Raw genomic sequence first — 16897 nt, forward strand, 5'->3', positions numbered from 1 at the left:
GGCGTTCGTGGCTGGAAAGCGGAAAAGCTTCAAAATACGTGCATGATTAAATGCTCGCGGGAGCACACGGATACGCGGATATGGCCGGCGGACATGGCTCAATCAAGCTGCCCAAATAGCCGAGGGCGGCGAGGGCACCTAAATTGGCTTTGCAACTGTTTGGATTTGTTTGTCCAGCATTTTGTTCGGCCACGTCTGCGGGGCAACGGAGATCGCTGTTGCGGGTCATCCATCGATTTTCCCATCGAAAGCCTTCCATTAAAATAGCTGCGTTTTTTCGCTGCCAAATATTTGCGCCTATTGTGGGCCGTTTGTCTAGCTACGAAAATATTTATTCTGCATTTGCTTCCGATGTGTTTTTGCCGCTAATTGCTAGCAGGGGATAAAGTGGCGAACAAGACTAATAGTTTGATAGTGGGCACTATTTAAAAGTCAGCATCTGTGTATTAAGTTATACTCTTGGGTCATTTTTGCCTCAAATTCATGGGAAATCTTTAGTTTCTCTTCAAAACATTTAGCTTTGCTTTGTTGTGCATTTTATTATTAGAATATTAATTGGCACTTAAATTCCCAACAGCCGTATTTAAAATTTATAATAAACTGACTCAGCCGTTGGCATGACTCGCAGCAGATTTAAACTCCTATCTGATAAATATCTGTGTTAGTGCTTTCCATTTAAATGGCATCTTAATTTATTTCATTTTATTCCCAGGGGATATTGATATGACTTCTGAAAGCATTTGTGATTGCATCTTCTTAAATAAAATTCGATGCATTAATGATCCGTAGTTTTTGATCCCAAAAGCTTAATTTAAAATTTAAAGGCCGCTTTAGCCGAGAGATCAGCTTCACATCTTTCGCACACATTTGAAATGGTTATTCTAATTTGATTGCTCAGAGCAAATAATAAATTCTGCAGGAGCACAAACACCCCTTGCAGTTGGCAAATAGCAAAGTTAATTAGTTTTATGCACAACCTTTGTTTGCGCAAAAAAAGAGAAAACTAGCAGACTAACGGAAAGCAGGGGAGAAATCTACAAAAAGTTTTCACATTTCCGAGCAAGGACATGCGTGACGTAGTCGGGTGACCCCTCGGTTTTCACACTTGCTACTTTCTCACACGTACACACACTGCTTTCATATTTTTTGGCCAAGACTCAAGTGAAAAACAAACTTGCACGGGTTTAGGGGAATTAAGAAAACGAACGAAAATAAAATACGTATATAAAGGACATTGCTATGATTAGCATTTCAATAGTGCCGGGTTGAGTCCTTGCGGGATATTATTCATAAGGGGCGATTACTTTTAATGCCCAGGCAGGCCTCGTGTGCCAGAAGCCAGTAACTATAATTAGATGGCCAATTATGGCGCTGAAATTGAAATTTGCAGCGACTGCAGTCAATTTGCGATACAAAGAACAACGCGGCGTATACGTAATATGCACTCGTTCTGGTGGACCTCTTAGTCACGCGTCGGCATCTCAAAATCCCGGGCATAGTTCGCCAGGTGGCATAGGCGCCAGGTAGCCGTAAAAAGCGTGTCATCCTGGCGATTATCCTTGCGTGTCCGTGGATTAATTTTAATGCTCAAAATGACGCACGATTTGGCCTAATGCATGCGGCCTTCTTTCAGAGGATGTGTGGCCAAAAGGGACTGTGGCCCGGATCTGGGTCACCTATCCAAGCCATAGGAACTCAAGTTTACCTGGAATTTAATGTAGTAATGCCACGACCAAAGTACTAACCACAATCTGCGTTCCAGGCCTTACATAGGGTCCACTCCCATTGAAATTTAATTAAAAACGCCCACGAATCAAACCAAACAAAAAAGCACGCGTCAAACTGTTTGGTAATAAAGTCAACCGGTTCATTTGGCATTTAAGGCAATTAAACTACAATGTTTATATCAATTAAATGAGTTTCCACGCCTGTCCGCTGCGGACTGGTCCACCGAAATGTTTACATAATAAAATGATTAAAAGTAATTGTGTTGCATTAAGCGGTAATGGAAATGCGTTGGGTGAATTTCGCGCCATTGACATTATTAAATATGAAGAAGAGCATGTGATAAATGGGAAATCGAATTAAATGTTGTGGCACAGCCATTGTGTTTTTATTGTATTTAAGGAGCTGTTTAATTTTAAAAAATTAGGAAATGTTTAGTGAAAGTGCTCTGCGTTAACTGAAGAATTTAAGTATACCAACACATTTGTGCTTGATTTTCTAAGGATATAAAATTCTCACCTAAACACAGCATGGAAACGGCGAGTGCAACATCAAAGCGCGAATAAGAATGAAGTCGGAAAATCTTTAAAATATTCTCATCCCACATACGAACTTACGAGTGTATGTGCTGCACTAACTTATTACCATACACCATTTTCCTCGTACGCAGCAGAAATTGTTGCACAGCATGTGGCGGGGAAATAGGTGGGGGACATCGAGGGCCAGGAGTTAGGATCCTTGGTACATAGAGCATATTTGAGTTTCCTGCATAATAATCCTGCACACACACTGGATAGGACGCCTTGTGCCGAGGGGAATGTAAACGAAATTGTTGTATTGAAAGCGTGGCTTGGATTTCAACGCCCTGCAGATGACACGCTGTCCCCATTTCCACCTTCGCCGCCCTGAATGTTCAATGAGTTTGACTTTTACCTGCTCGAGAATGTTTCTGGTTGTGCTCGGCTCGGGTTTTTGATGTCACATCGCCCGCATGCAGGAGCAGAGATTAAAGGGCGCATATCGCATTTGCGTCAATAGGGTTTGAGCCATATTTCAATAAACGCCGCCATTCAACTTGTCAGCGCGTCGCCTGCCAAAGTGGCTGTAAAATGCAACTCCCTTCGCATTTTTTCGCACTTCCCACCCCACTCTATCTTTTCCCGCATACTTTCGCGGCCCTCGAAACTTATTTTTCCAGCGCGAGCTTCCCTTGCAGAAACATAAAAATCGCAGGCGCTTCGGAAGGGGTAACTCATTTAAGCCGTGACATGTGATGCCTGCCTGCCTTGTTATGTGACGGCCAAGGGTGAAAGTTTTGCATAATTTACGCTGAGCGCGAAATGTGAAAGTTTTGCATCCCCCTGCCGCCACGCTCTTTTTTTAGATGTTCGGTGTCAGGCCCGAAGGGCAAAGGACTTTGAGCCTGGAGAGTTGAAATATGTCTCCTGCAACATTAATTAAACTTATTACAAGGCGGGATATTTTTTTGGGACAGATAACTATGTTTTTATTAACGTTTTTAACTTAAACAATGATTGATGTGCCAAAAAGGAGGGGTAAGGTATTTAAATTTAATTTCGCTGTGGTGTAAAGAATATTTTATACAAAATGGTCAAGTTTTAACTTTACATAGCAAACTTATTCCTTTCTCTTTTAGTTTACATTTTTAAATATTTTCGGAAGCTGAATCTCTCATTATTAAAATAGGCTTTACAATTACAACTTTCAATTTTAAAGATACTTGAACTGAAATAGGTTACCATGGGCACCACAATTTATTTTAAGATTTTAATAGAAAAAGTATAAGTAGATGTAAAAGTTCCAATACATTTTTTTTTAAATACCCATACCAACACCAAAGGTTAGTACAAATTTCAGATACGCTGTGCTTGATTTGCATGTTTGTTTATTTGAAACTCTGAGATTCAATGTTTTCCTGCTGAAAAACTCAAACTGTGACAGCTCTGTATCCCCATTCCGCAGAACCCACGGCCAGGTATCGTTTTCATTTCGGTTTTGGCAAGGAGAACGGCAAAAATATCGAGCAAATATAGACATTCGTGTATATAAATGCATGCAGCAACGGCAGAACAACAAATCAATTTCTGTTTGACCAACCGCTCCACTGAGCTGGACACCGAGCTAACTGGAAGCGGCGGCAGGCGGAATGCCAATCCAGTCCACTGCGAGTGGCCACCACGTCCGTCCTTCCCGATCTGGTTTATGCCCTTTACAACCTGCAAATAAACTTGCTTTCGTTTGGGCCCGGCTCCGGCTCTGGCTCTCGATTTGGCCCGTGGCACTGGCACTGACACTGATTGCTTGTGAGCCATGTGCCGACTTGACTGCAGTCAAGACGGCCATTATTCACTTGCACTCGCCACTTCAGCCGGCTCGCAACGGCCCAGCTCAAGCCAATGCCACAAAGGCGGGGGCAAACACTGGATTGCACTCGCAACTTCACGGGCAATAGACGACCAGCCACAAAGGAAAGCGACAAGCTTTCGTTCGATTTTCCACAGCTCACTGGGGAAAATCCAACGTCAGAAACACAATAGTTGTGCACTTAAAAAACGGTGTCATACAATAATATCTGAAAATTGAATGAGTGGTTGTTTTTGACATTTGAAATAAACGTATAAACAGAATCTTTAATACAAAGTTTGCATTACAAACCAACTTGTGTCATCAACTTTTTATTAATATTTAAATATGGGTAGAAAATACTACATACGTTATTTATTATATCTCTATACAGTAGAGTATACTCATCAAAAGGTTGTTAAATAAACTTAATTCAAGGTTTTCTTACAGTTTTTAAAAAAGAATTTTATAAATTCAAGACATTGTTGCTCAATATTTGTCTTTGTGTATTAATATTGCATTTTAAAAGATTCGATTTTGATATTATGTTTCTTTCTTTTTCTCTGAAAAAAGCGGGACTTCCTTGCTTCCTAAACTGAAAACACTTTCTTATACAATTGTTTTTGTTCATAAGGATTTCGGAGTATTTGTTTCTCTGTACCCGTTTCCCAGTGGCAGTGGGAGGGGTGGTGCGTTCGTAGGCTTGGCCACCGCACCGGATGTCCTGGCATTTCCGCCCCGTTAATACGGAGTCGCTATGAGTCAGCCATTGTTTGCCTTCGTCGGGCTCGTGATTTTCTCAGTTTTTCATTAGCATTTCCTTTGCAACTCTATGGGGAAATATTGTCGTCAATTATGTTACATAAGAAACAAAACAAAAATGTGGCAATTCCCAACTTTTGCAGACTGTGACACAGTTCCATTTGCCACACTTTTCCTTGGGATTTCCCAGCAGATTAGTATTAATGATGTTAAGTTTGCACGCGGGCACAACTAGGCTAATATTTAGGTTAATTCGGCTAATTTTTCTTACTTTTGGCGCCAAGACGAATGGATCAGGAAACTAGTCCCAAATTACGAAATTATGATTTTAGCAACGGATATGGGTTGAAATTTGCGTGGCTTTCTCATCAGAAATCAGGTTATAGCTAATTAGACTCGAAGAAAACAATGTCAAGAAGGTAGAAACATGGTCCTTGTGTATGGGCTTTAAGTAAATAAAAGAAAACTTATTTCTCAACTTACTTGCACTTGCATATTTTTACTCCATTCAATTCACTCGTCTAAATGGCAAAATTATGATGTGATATAATATTTTATCATTTAAGAGCAGTAATGTCAAGTCAAAGTAATATTTCCTTATTTTCGCACACAGTTTTTAACCTTGTTTTCGTCAAATTGTTATGCTGCCTTCGGAGCTAATGAAGCTGAATTTATTGCCCAGGCTTTATGGACATCCACACAGCTCGCACACACTCGTTTTATGGCCCAAAACACAAAATAATGCGGCTGGAGAGCAGACAGAACCGGCTAATGTATGCAAAAGTGCGACGGATGGGATGGGGATGGTGGCGAAAAAATAGGGGATGTGCAGGATGTCAATGCCGTGCATGCCCCAAAGTTGGTGGCACACAAAATGGATTCTGCCTGCATTAAAATAACTTCTAGATAAAGCAAGGAAATTGCTTTTGAATACAGGCGCATGCATATATATTTTTGATGGCAAATTGAGACATTTTCTGTGGCATTTTTCAAGTCGTTAAGCTGCAAGGAGCAGACATGGCGTATACGCAATTTTCCACATTGTTTGCCAGCAGCATCGATCGCAAGTGCACGATGGCAGCGGAACAGTGAAGATGTGCTTAATTTACTTATGGCTTTTGCTGGAATTTCAGGAGCCGGGCTGCCCTGGTGTTTTGCCAGCTGAACGAGTGCCAATTGAAGAGGCTCCCGCCCACATAGCAGCCCATAAATCCTGGCTCGAACTCTAACTGGCGGGCTGAGGACAAGACATAAATCCAAATTTGGCCGCGTAGGAATCAAAGTTTCCGAGCACGCACAGTTAAGAAAAGAGCGTCATATCCCAGTTTTAGTTGGCCAAATAAGCCCACTCAATATGTTGAGATATCTGGGTCAAAGTATGAGCCATGGCCCCCGCAATCGTAAGCCGCTTAAAGAGTTCGGCAAACATAATGGCGGGAATAAAATGAAATCTCTGTCTGGCGGAGGTCCCGAGCCACTCGCAACCTTGGTGAAGTCCATCCGTACTTCTAGGCCGGCCACACGCACACATAAATAATTAAAATGACCTCATAATGTTTCGATTTTCTCGCTTTCCCTGGCTCCTTCGCGTTGTTTTCCCAGTTTTGTCTGCTGGGCGGACTTTTTGGCGCTTTTTCGACTTTTTGCCGCAGTCATTAATGTAATGGTCTGCATTATTTGCGAACATTCTGAGTGTTAGTGGCCATCGCCATCCTTCTATTTATTTCTCGACCTCAGGCCTAGACACTAAATATATGTGAGTGACATGCAACGCACTGGGGCGCCCTACAGAATAAGGAGAGTTTCGAGATCGTATACTATATCTTCAATATAGGTCACATTACTGAACAAGCAAACTTATTTAATAAGATCGGAATATATTATAAATATTCCTAAATAAATGTTTTGTAATTGCCATACATTATAAATATTGCTGCTTAACTAAGCTACCCATTATATATTTATATGCATAATATTTTTTCAAAGAAAAGAGTAATAAATGTTCAGTTCTAAAAATAGATCTACACTCTTTTAGGCGCATAAAAAAAAAACTATAAAAAACCGTATGGGCTGATATTGAATTTAAAAAAACGCCTAAAACCATGCATTGAGCTATGGAAGTTGGCTGTAGACCTTGTTTCCATCCCTTCCTTATACTTTATATGTGAATATGTACTTGTAGGTTCCTTTTAGCATTTTATTGCTGGTCACTTTTATTTTCGTTCTGCTGCGGCTAAACCTTCGATAGGGAGCTCCCCTTTTCGTGAGTTTTTCCTTTTTCGGCCTTTTGAGCTACCGCTTTCCTCAGCACTTTTTCCGCCTGGCACTCGCTGGTCAGTCATTCATGACGTGGCCACCACTGCTCCGGCCTAATCCTCCACTGCCATTTTGCCGTTTTGCCTGCCAAATCGGCTGTGCCATCAAATTAAACGACAACTAAATTGGCGCACATTTTGCGCTATTTGGCAGGCTTTTGTCTGCTTTTCAGGGTTTACATAAGCGCACAAAAAAGCGGCCAACAAGAGGGCAAATAAAACGCTAACAATGACAACAGCTGACATTGATTGGGCCTCCGAAGGCCGGCGGGGAGGCGATGGGCGGGTCTAATAACTGTAATAATAATAAGTAGCTGATAATTTGACACTAAGCCACGGGGCTGCATGCGTAATGCGATGGAACGTGGCCGGAATTGGTTTCACCAGACAATCAATTGGTCCGAAAGGTGGACACGTGGGACAAATTATATCTTAACGATGTGCAAAAACAAATACCTATCTTAGTTTGTGTAAATTTACTTGATTGATTTCTGACCGATTGCACTTACTTTATATAGTAATGGCAACCTTACCATGATATAAAAAAAATCTTAACTCATAAAACGTTCTTAAAATGCAGGCCCTTTTCTCTAGGCTGCTTTAAAAATGCATCCATTCAGTCAGTTAAAAATCAAGCAAGTGTCATTAGACCTTTAGCTTCAATGACCTCTGTACTTGCCTTTCCATAGCGATTCAGTGGCTGCATAATTGCATCAAAATCAAATCAAATCGACCCTAATTCCTTCTGCTTCTGTGCGGCAATTCATCGGAGTCCTGCCACGCCAAAAAGTTAATGCAACCACTTTCCGGGTGCGAATCTCTCGACTCTCTCACACCAATTCACCCGACACTTTCCCCGCTTTCACCTCGCAAAATGTCGAGTGCAATTTCCCGACTGACTTAATTAGTTGCTGTCACATCTTCTGGCAGCCTGTTCGGCAAGACGAGAGCCCGAAAAGCCCGCAGCCCACGAACACTTGCAGCTCCCTTGGCGCACATGGAAAACTTTCAGAATAGATTAAATTTGTTCTGGTGCGGTGCCGAGGGGGATCCACCGCAGCTCCCAGGCCCGCCCAAAAGAAAACGCCGAATTGCAAGAAATGGCTAAATTGAGTGCACACAAAGGGCTGTGGCGAGGGGAGCGGGCAGATAGTTGTTGCACAAGTGCAGTTTTCCTGCTGCTGCGGCTGTCCAAACATAAAAAGGATAACACATGCAGCCGCCACATCAGGGCCAATACCTTGGCAGATAGACCGCCGACAGGATGAGCCCGTTTTCCAGGCCCCGCTGCCTTATGGCAAGAGGTCAATGCTGCCCTGTAGTGATTGGATACCACGGAATCATGGCTTAAATGAAGGCTAAATACATATATTTTAAACATAAAAAAACTTCCATTCCTTCTACTACCCAAAAACAATTTTTCATAGCGATTTAGATATGTATATTTTTTCATTTTTTTTCTAACAATATTTAAAGCTTTGTATACTTTTGTCGACAGTTTCGGTGAAACAAATAAATTTATGTTTCAAATTTTAATTATAATTATACATTAATTAACAAAGACAATAATTGTATGTTCACTTTCGATATTGTAAAAAATATATAAAAAACCAAATTATACTGTTCAATAACATGAAATTTTATTAAAATGCGTTCAACCAAACTTTAATTTAAATTCACTTGTTAGACATGCCACTCAATTTTTAGGAGATTATTTCGTGCACTTAATTCTACATTTTAGCCATAAGCTCTGGCCACAAAACGGCCAAGTTGCCAGCTCTGGCCGTGATGTTCGTCCAGTTATGACAACAAAGGATGGGCAACGCGAAGGCTGAAAGCGTACAGCGAGGGGCAGCAGAATAGAGCCCCATTGTGGCGACCGAGCTGGGGAAAGGCCAAGCTAGTTGGGGCTGCCTTCGGGCCATTCAATTGTCGGCCTGATCCCAGAAAAAGAGAAGCCAGTTAGCCTCGGATTCTCCTCTTATTTGCCTGCTGGCCTTTTCTTTCTCTCTGCTGTTGATTTTCCATTTGGCCAGAACACCGCCTACGCCTTTTCCCAGGCTCAGTGTTTAATGTTGTTGGCTTTCAGTTACCTGTACCTGCATGTAGGTCAGAAATTTACAATCCTAGCATGCCTTGTGGAACACAGTTTCCAGAGATATTAAGCATAAGTCGGTATAAAATACAAATAACATGTATTTTTTAAGCAATTTTCCGGAATTAAAATTTTGTTTTTCTTCCCGGTTTTTTCTTTACCCAATTTCCACACGGTTTTCTACAAATAAAAAGGCAGGAATGCCTGTCATTTCAGGCCACAATAAACGAGAATTTTTATGTTTGTTAAGAAAGAAGTGCAATTGGAAAATTGCAAAAGAGAGGGAAAGGAATCATTGCCAGAGACAGTATATTGATCGGAGGGGGGTAAATCTGTATTGACGGCGGAAAGCCCGAAAAATCCCAAAAAGTATAGAGCATCAATTTTAAATTCATTGAATGCTGTTTATCATCTGCCTTTCATGCAGTGGATGATTCTATTCAGCACGAAATGAAAGCCAAACATTGCAGCGTCATTTCACCTGCGTGTATGATTATGTGACCCCTCCGCTCCCCCGATGCAGTTTAGCCAGGAAATTCAATTTGGCGCAACGCGGTTTTTCCGAAACGAAGAGAAATTGCCTCCGATTCGCGTTTTCGATTTGCTTGGAAGTGCCGGAGGCAGTAAAATACGAAAAAACGAGTTCTACATGTCGGTACCATATGACAATTGCTAAAGCCAAATTAAAAAAAAGGAAAAACATGGAGGCAACTTCTTTTTAAATGCTCTTTTATAAGCCGACAAGTGTTTTCTAAAATTATTATTATGTTTTGGTTAGAATGTAACAAGATAGGTTGTTTTTAAATTTTAAGAAACCGAAAATTACAAAAAAATTTTATGAGATTGCAAGATTAGGTTTTTAAATGTAAACAAAATTATATAAGTTTCTAATTTAGATTATCTAAGGCAAATATAGTTATATTTTGTTTTAGTTCACATTTAAAAACTGGCTTTAAAGTTGATTTTTATTTTAATTAAATTTATTTATTTGAATACAAAATACTCTACCTTCCTCGATCCACATCCTCATTTAATCTAGTTAACCTTTTGATTTCCTTACATCAGGATGATCGACGAGAAAGTCGAGTTAATATATGATTAAGCATTAAAATAAGCTGATGGCCACGTGGCGTATGTGTAACATTTAGTGCACTCGCGGCTGACGCAAATTGCCATAATTACAGCCCGGCCCCGAAACGAAATGAAATAATGTGCCAGCCACCTCCTGACCACAAAGGACACACTCCTTGCGGCCGAATGGCAGTGACTTACCTAATTAGCGACAGGATTTCCAGTGGCAGCAGTTGTAGTTGTAGTTGTTTGGGCGGGTTGTTCTGCTGCTAGCGCCACCAAGCGGGCGACAGACGGACTAGCCAACAACGTTCATTTGGCCCTTTGGGCTATTGTTGTGGCGTTGTTGCCGTTGTGGTTGTTGTTGCTGCTGTTGTGGGCCAACAATCTGGCAACGCCTTTCAGCCCGCTTACAATGTTGCGTTGTTTGTTTTTCCACCTTTTTGTTACGTTTTTTCTTGCTGTCGTTGTTGTTACTTGCTTGTTGCAACTTATGTGCAATTGCCGCTGGCTGAGGGCTGTGGGAGCAAGCGGGAGGGACGGAGGTTTAGAGGGGTGAGTGAGCGAGAGGGGCGAAAGTTGCAAGGACACGCACGGCATCGCCTGACGTGCGACACACACAGGATTTCGCACTCACACTCGCGCACACCCGACAACGTACGACACTTTGAAATGTATATTCCTCTTTTTTCGTTGTTTTTCTTTTGATTTTGCACTGGTGTTGGGGCGTTAGGTCCTTTGAAGCACCCCTCCCCCTCGAACAACAACCACGAGAGGCCCCAGTTTTATTTTATTTCTCATTTTATTTCGCCTTATTTTGGCCAACTTCTGGCGCTTTATGTTCGGCCCTGTGATTTGCTTTATTTCTCTCCCTTTTTGCGTTTCTCCCTCTTTGTTTTGTTCCCACATTCGCACTCATCTTTTACGATTGTTTTGTTTACTTTGAGGCCTTAACTGCCCTGCGATGTATGCTAAAGTTTTATGTTCTCTGATTTTTTCTACCTACACTCAGTTGCTCGTTGGGCGCCACTCTTTGGCCAAAACTTTTGTATTTTCCTTTGAGTAAGTGATGGCCGAGCTGCTTACGTAAGTGGCAGCAATTTGCCAAGCAGTTAGCTGGCGGAGAAAGCGGGGAAAGCTGGGAAAACACTTGCCTTGAGGTGGAAACTTATGGAAAGTGATGTAAAGCTGGGACTCTGATAAAAGTCTTTGCGAAAGACAGGCAACGTCTTGGGGAAATTTATAATGGGATCTGGTGGAGTTGCAGGGGTCGAAAGCATCTACAGTTTTTTATAGTAAGAGAACCGGATTAAGTTCGGAGATCTGTGATCTACAAGATTTCAAGATGTGAACTCGAACTTTTAAAAGCATAGCTTATTGTCGTGGCGTTGGCGTAAAACTGAAAGTTGGAAATATACAATTGCAGAAGACATAAATTAACAACAAATAAGTACTTTACAATTTTAGTACAATAAGTACTTTACTATTACAGAAATAACTATAAATTTCAATTGTACAAAAGAAATAAATAGCTATAAAAAATGGTGACTTAAATTTTATTGTTGCTTTGGTTATGTAATAGTAAGACAACATCACGATAATAAGTTGTTTTTCGCTTTCTTATTGGGTTACTTCAACTATTTGGTTGGTTTAATAGACATTACTCTAATAATTTTGGAATCTTTACCCAAAAGATCAAAATGCAATTGTAAAAAATGTATAATATATGTATCGAGTTTCACCATAAACAAACTTATATTTTAGATACTGCATTTTAAATTTTCAATTTAAAAAAAATGAAAATCTTTTGAACCATGCTGGCGTTTCTAAGACCATAAAATCCACAAATATTTGTTTCGTAGAATTGTTTAAGCAAATAATTGCCTAGAATTCCCCATCGCAAAACATTATCTTTTATTCATTTTGTGGCTACTCAACCACCTCGGAGTATCCATACACCCTTCGCTTGTGCACTCGCCTTTTCCCAGCGATTCATTAATAAATTATTTCCTACACTTCCTACACTGGCATATATTTACATTCCTCGGTGTATGTGAATAAATATGTGGGCTCGGCAAAGGCTGTAAAAATCGTGTTTGTCTTTTGCCTCAATGAACTATTTTTATTTATTTATGCACTCGATTATTGCCCGGCGTATTCGCGTGAAAATGGTGCGCTTAGATAAAATGAAATTAAACAAAAATAACCCGTTTGGCCGGGAATTCAAATCGCAATGCATCTCAAAGTAATTACGACAAAACGTTTGCCGCACAGAAGCTATTTTTACGCTTCACCGCGTTTACAGTGCAGTTTTTGGAAATTTATTGGGGGATGGCCGCCGGGAAGGTCGCCATAAGGAAGAGATCATAAATTAGCATCTGCCCCAGCCTTATCACCCATTTATTTCGCATCATTTGCGACAGACAATGTAACAAAGGTGGACAATTTTCACACGCTCTGAGGAAAGCTGTTAAAAATAAACCAAAGCACCGAAAAGAGAAAGCCAAAAATGCGAAGCTTCGGACCAAAGCAAAACCGAGCAAAAATACCATGTGAAAGTGTGGTGGTTCGGCATTTAACAAGCCAAAAAACAAGGAACACTAAATCTAATTTAATTGTGTTTTTGTAAAAACAAATTCGCCCGCTAGTCGGTACACCAACGCTGAGTATATTTCGGTGTTTTTCATCTCATTACTGCGAGGGTGGCGGTCAGACAAACGCCCCTGTTTCAATGTCTGTCCTAAACACGGCATTGGAATGCCGGGCATTTCGCTGAAAACGACATTTTTGTCTAGCAGCCAAACACGCCCCGAAATATGCAACACGTCTTCCTGCCCCGCCATCTCGCACCGCCCCATATCCCATGCCCCGTGCCCCATGTCCACTTTCTTCGGTGGAGGCTCCACCCAAGAACACGCAATGCTCGGGGACGGGGACTTTGCACTGGGAGAAACGAGGCTACTATGAGCTGATTTTTAAGCCAAGATCAAATTTTGATACGTAAGATCTGTAAGAAAGGAATTCTGCTTTAGATTATAAACGATAAGTAGGACATTTAAATTTAGTACCATTAAAAAAGGATTAGCCGCAAAACCTTAAATAATTGTTTTAAGTGATGAAAAAAATGCTTTAAGTACAACTTAAAGATACCCGATTTGCTTCTGTCTATATTCACATATTTTCCCTAAAATGTTTAATATCAAGGTAAGAACCCTCTAATAGATACTTTTTCAATTGAAATTTATCTTCGATGTGTAGATTATAGGTTAAAATTGCGTCGAATAATAATGGAAGTTAGACAAAAACACATACTACTTTTGCTTTGGGAGAGATTAAGATAGCGAATCAAGTGATGACACGGATAATAATGTTTAGTTAATCCCAATTTTTCACAATTTCTCCATTTAATACTCTTTTTTAAATATTTTAAATAAATATTAACTGTAAGCCAGACTTTTAAGCTTTCCTTAATTTCGATACCGGACTTTGTTCGAGTGTGGGTCACAGACTGGCTGACTCATAAGGCATTTCGGCTAATGATTGACTGACTGACTGGATGAGCGACTGGCGGACTGGTGGACGGACCGACTGAGGAACTGCCTGACGGAATGACTAGTTGACGGAGTGGCGGAATGACTAACCAGCGTGTGTGACTTTTCCCAGTTGTGAGTGGGCTTTCGGCGACTTTGCGTGTAGTTTGTAATTTAAGTAATGTGGGTCGCCGCCTGAAAGCTGAGCCCTGCGTATCCTTGTTGTTGCTGTTGTTGTTGCTAACGCGATTTACCTTCCGAGCGAAACACGCGCCTCGCTTGCGTTACGTTACCGTTAGCCGTGGCTATAGCTTTACCGTTAGCGCTGGCGTATATAGAGACCCGCGGTTTAGCAGCCTAATTGTCATTGAAGGCAGCCCACAGCCCACAGCGTCGTCCCACCCAAGACATAAATTCAATTTCTTTCTGTTCGATGTGACAAGTCGCGGGGAGGCCCCTCTCACTTGCCACCCCCTAATGCACCGCGGCTCCTCGCCCATTTGCTGTTGCTATTATTTTTTGATAGCCACCTTTTCGTGTGTTGCTTTCTCGCGATGTCGTCGCCGCCGCCAAGAAAAGGGGTTTCCCCGCTGCCCCTTTTCGGGGTTCTTTTGCGTTTTCTTGACTTGTTCTTTTGGCCCGACTGTTGCCGTCTCTGTCTGAGACGCTGTCCCCGTCTCTTTCGCTCCGTGCACTGGCTGCACCTTGACACTAATATTGAGCAAAGTAAAAAAAATGAAAAAATAAATAAAAACAGAAGGCAAGTGCAACTAAAAATAGTCGGAGAGAGACCGCTAAAGCGAATAGATTGGCAGCTGTGTGTGTGGCTTTTGGGCTCTTTATGCGGACACTTGGCGATTTTATTGTCAGGTTATAATTGGTAATTGATGCCGATACCCAAACTGATTGTGTTATGATACAGCTCACTCAGTGGGCTGATTGCGGGGGATTGAGGCACCTGTAAATGATTTTTGATTGATTTACGCCCGCGCGGTGGGCGAAACCCTTGGTTTTTATGTAAACTTTGGCTTGGGGCAGTTAAGCTGTGGGATTATGAAGAGATTTTGCCTGTTTACATTCGATTAGGGGAGGATCATGGCAATAAGTCCTTACAATTAGTAGTGGTATTCTTAAAGTTTACAAAGGCAATAAAAAATTTCAAGAAGTTCTTTGCGCATTTCGTGTAATTTTCTTTTAGTTGTAACCTACATTACTAGAAATTGGTCTTACTTTATTTTTCTCCTTTATATAAAAAGTAAAGCATTTCTTTTGTAAGTGTCTGTGATAAGCATATTGATAGGTCTTTGGAGACTACAAAATGTTGGAACTTTTTATTGGTTTTTTATTGGTGTTGCACTTTTCAGCTTATATGGAATTGCGATTTTTAAGCTGTACCAAATTCTCGTTTTATAAATTTCTTTACCTTGAGTTTTTAATAAATAGTTTTTCAGGCACTTAAGATTCATTAACACTTAGCACGCCAAACCTCAGAAACACTTTCAAGTTTTTAGGATTGCGCATACATTAATAGTAATCCGCGGGTGCGTATACTTAATTTCCACCGACAGCACAATCCTCATTTGAAATCCCACCTTTCGCACCCTAATTCTCATGCGTTAATTTTTAATAACCACTTCTTTAAGCCACTCAATCTTGCAACGCTTATTGTCGCCTCACACGCTCCCCGTTGTTGTTGTTGTTCTCGTTGTTGGTGCAACGGAAACTGACCCTGGTTGTTGTTCCTGAGGGGTGATGGTGTTGTTGGCGCTGGTCACTATCCCGCACCAACAAGAGCTCCGAAAGGAACCCAGCACAAGACCAGAGCTTTACATAACTCACTCGCTCACTCACTCACTGCAAAAAATGGAACCACTGCGGGGGAACGTTCAAATTCAAAACACAAATGCACACTTAATCTCGCACTCCGCAATTTCCACGCGTTTTTCCATCTTTTCCCAGCACCAGCACTCTGGGAAATAGTCGGCACTTGCATTTAATCCGAATCGGTTTTCTGGCGAATATCATATATGCGATACCATATATACTGTGTCGAGGGCCTGAAGTCGATATTACTACGCTGGCTTATTCGCTTGGCCCGACTGCGCTGGGCGACGAGTCTCTCCGTGCCGCAGTGCTGCTGAAGTGCAAACCCGAATCGAACTGAGACCTCAACTGACCAGGTTTTCCTTTTCATGCACTTTGGCACGCATCTCGGTTCGGAAAGGCGGAAAATCGGAAGGCAGGATGACGAGGCGCGGCGAACACCGAAAGGTCTCTGGTGCGCCGCTTGCTTTTCGATGTCGCCTCCTATTTTCCGTTCGGAGCCAAAGCTCCGGCCGGCTCTCTCGAAGCTCCGCGGACGGGCCAGCTTTCCGAGTGCCCCAAAGCTCCACAGCTGATGCCGCCAGTGCATGCGGCACCTGGCCCCCTGCCCCACTGTCCCGCGCTCGTCCCTCGGTGGCCCAAGTCATCCTTCGCCCCGTAAAAACAGCTGATGGCCGAGGGTCAGCCTCCGCGGCGAAAGAGACATGGCGGCAAGTGACGTAATCCTTGCGGATGCACGGGCACAGTGGGATGTATCGGGAGCAATGCACTCAAATGTAGTGGAACGCTTTGTGAGATTTCTTGACTGCTAGGCCCAAGATAAAATATAAATATTTACTGTATGTCAGAATATCTGGAATTTATAAATATTTTAAACGGTAAACATAAAGATATTCTGAGTTAAAGTTAAATGGTATGTTATGTTTCATACAATTCTTTCATACAATAATAAATGAGGCACACATAATTTGATATAATTAAAGAGTTATATCATGGATAAGATCTATCATGACTTCGCACTTTAGGTATATGTCACTTATGGAAAAAATGAAATGTCATGCTATATATAAAATAATATTTACAATAAGGATATACATTTAGAAGGTATTACTAACCTGATGTTCATTAAAGTTTTTTTTAATCCGCAAAAAACATACAAAAACAACGAAGAAAAATACCAAATTACGTATACGACCCATAAACCAGATAGA

General features: G+C 41.4%; 1 protein-coding gene across 21 annotated transcripts in view; it reads right to left on the reverse strand.

Annotated features, from left to right (window-relative positions):
* LOC108030579 (glutamate-gated chloride channel) overlaps positions 1 to 16533 on the reverse strand; it is a 54041-nt gene extending 37508 nt beyond the window's left edge. For 16 of the 21 annotated variants that reach the window (XM_050885757.1, XM_050885758.1, XM_050885756.1 and 13 more), the window contains exons 1-2: positions 15702 to 16533; positions 10534 to 10850 (exon numbers count right to left, since the gene is read on the reverse strand). The gene's annotated coding sequence lies outside the window, so the exon portion shown is untranslated. Of the gene's footprint in view, positions 1 to 10533; positions 10851 to 14116; positions 15021 to 15701 lie in introns of those variants that run through there. The other 5 variants (XM_044095368.2, XM_044095367.2, XM_044095369.2 and 2 more) reach the window with 5 other exon arrangements.
* Between the last annotated feature and the right edge of the window lie 364 nt (positions 16534 to 16897).

The sequence above is a fragment of the Drosophila biarmipes genome, chromosome 3L, assembly GCF_025231255.1.
Source record: "Drosophila biarmipes strain raj3 chromosome 3L, RU_DBia_V1.1, whole genome shotgun sequence".
NCBI lineage: Eukaryota > Metazoa > Arthropoda > Insecta > Diptera > Drosophilidae > Drosophila > Drosophila biarmipes.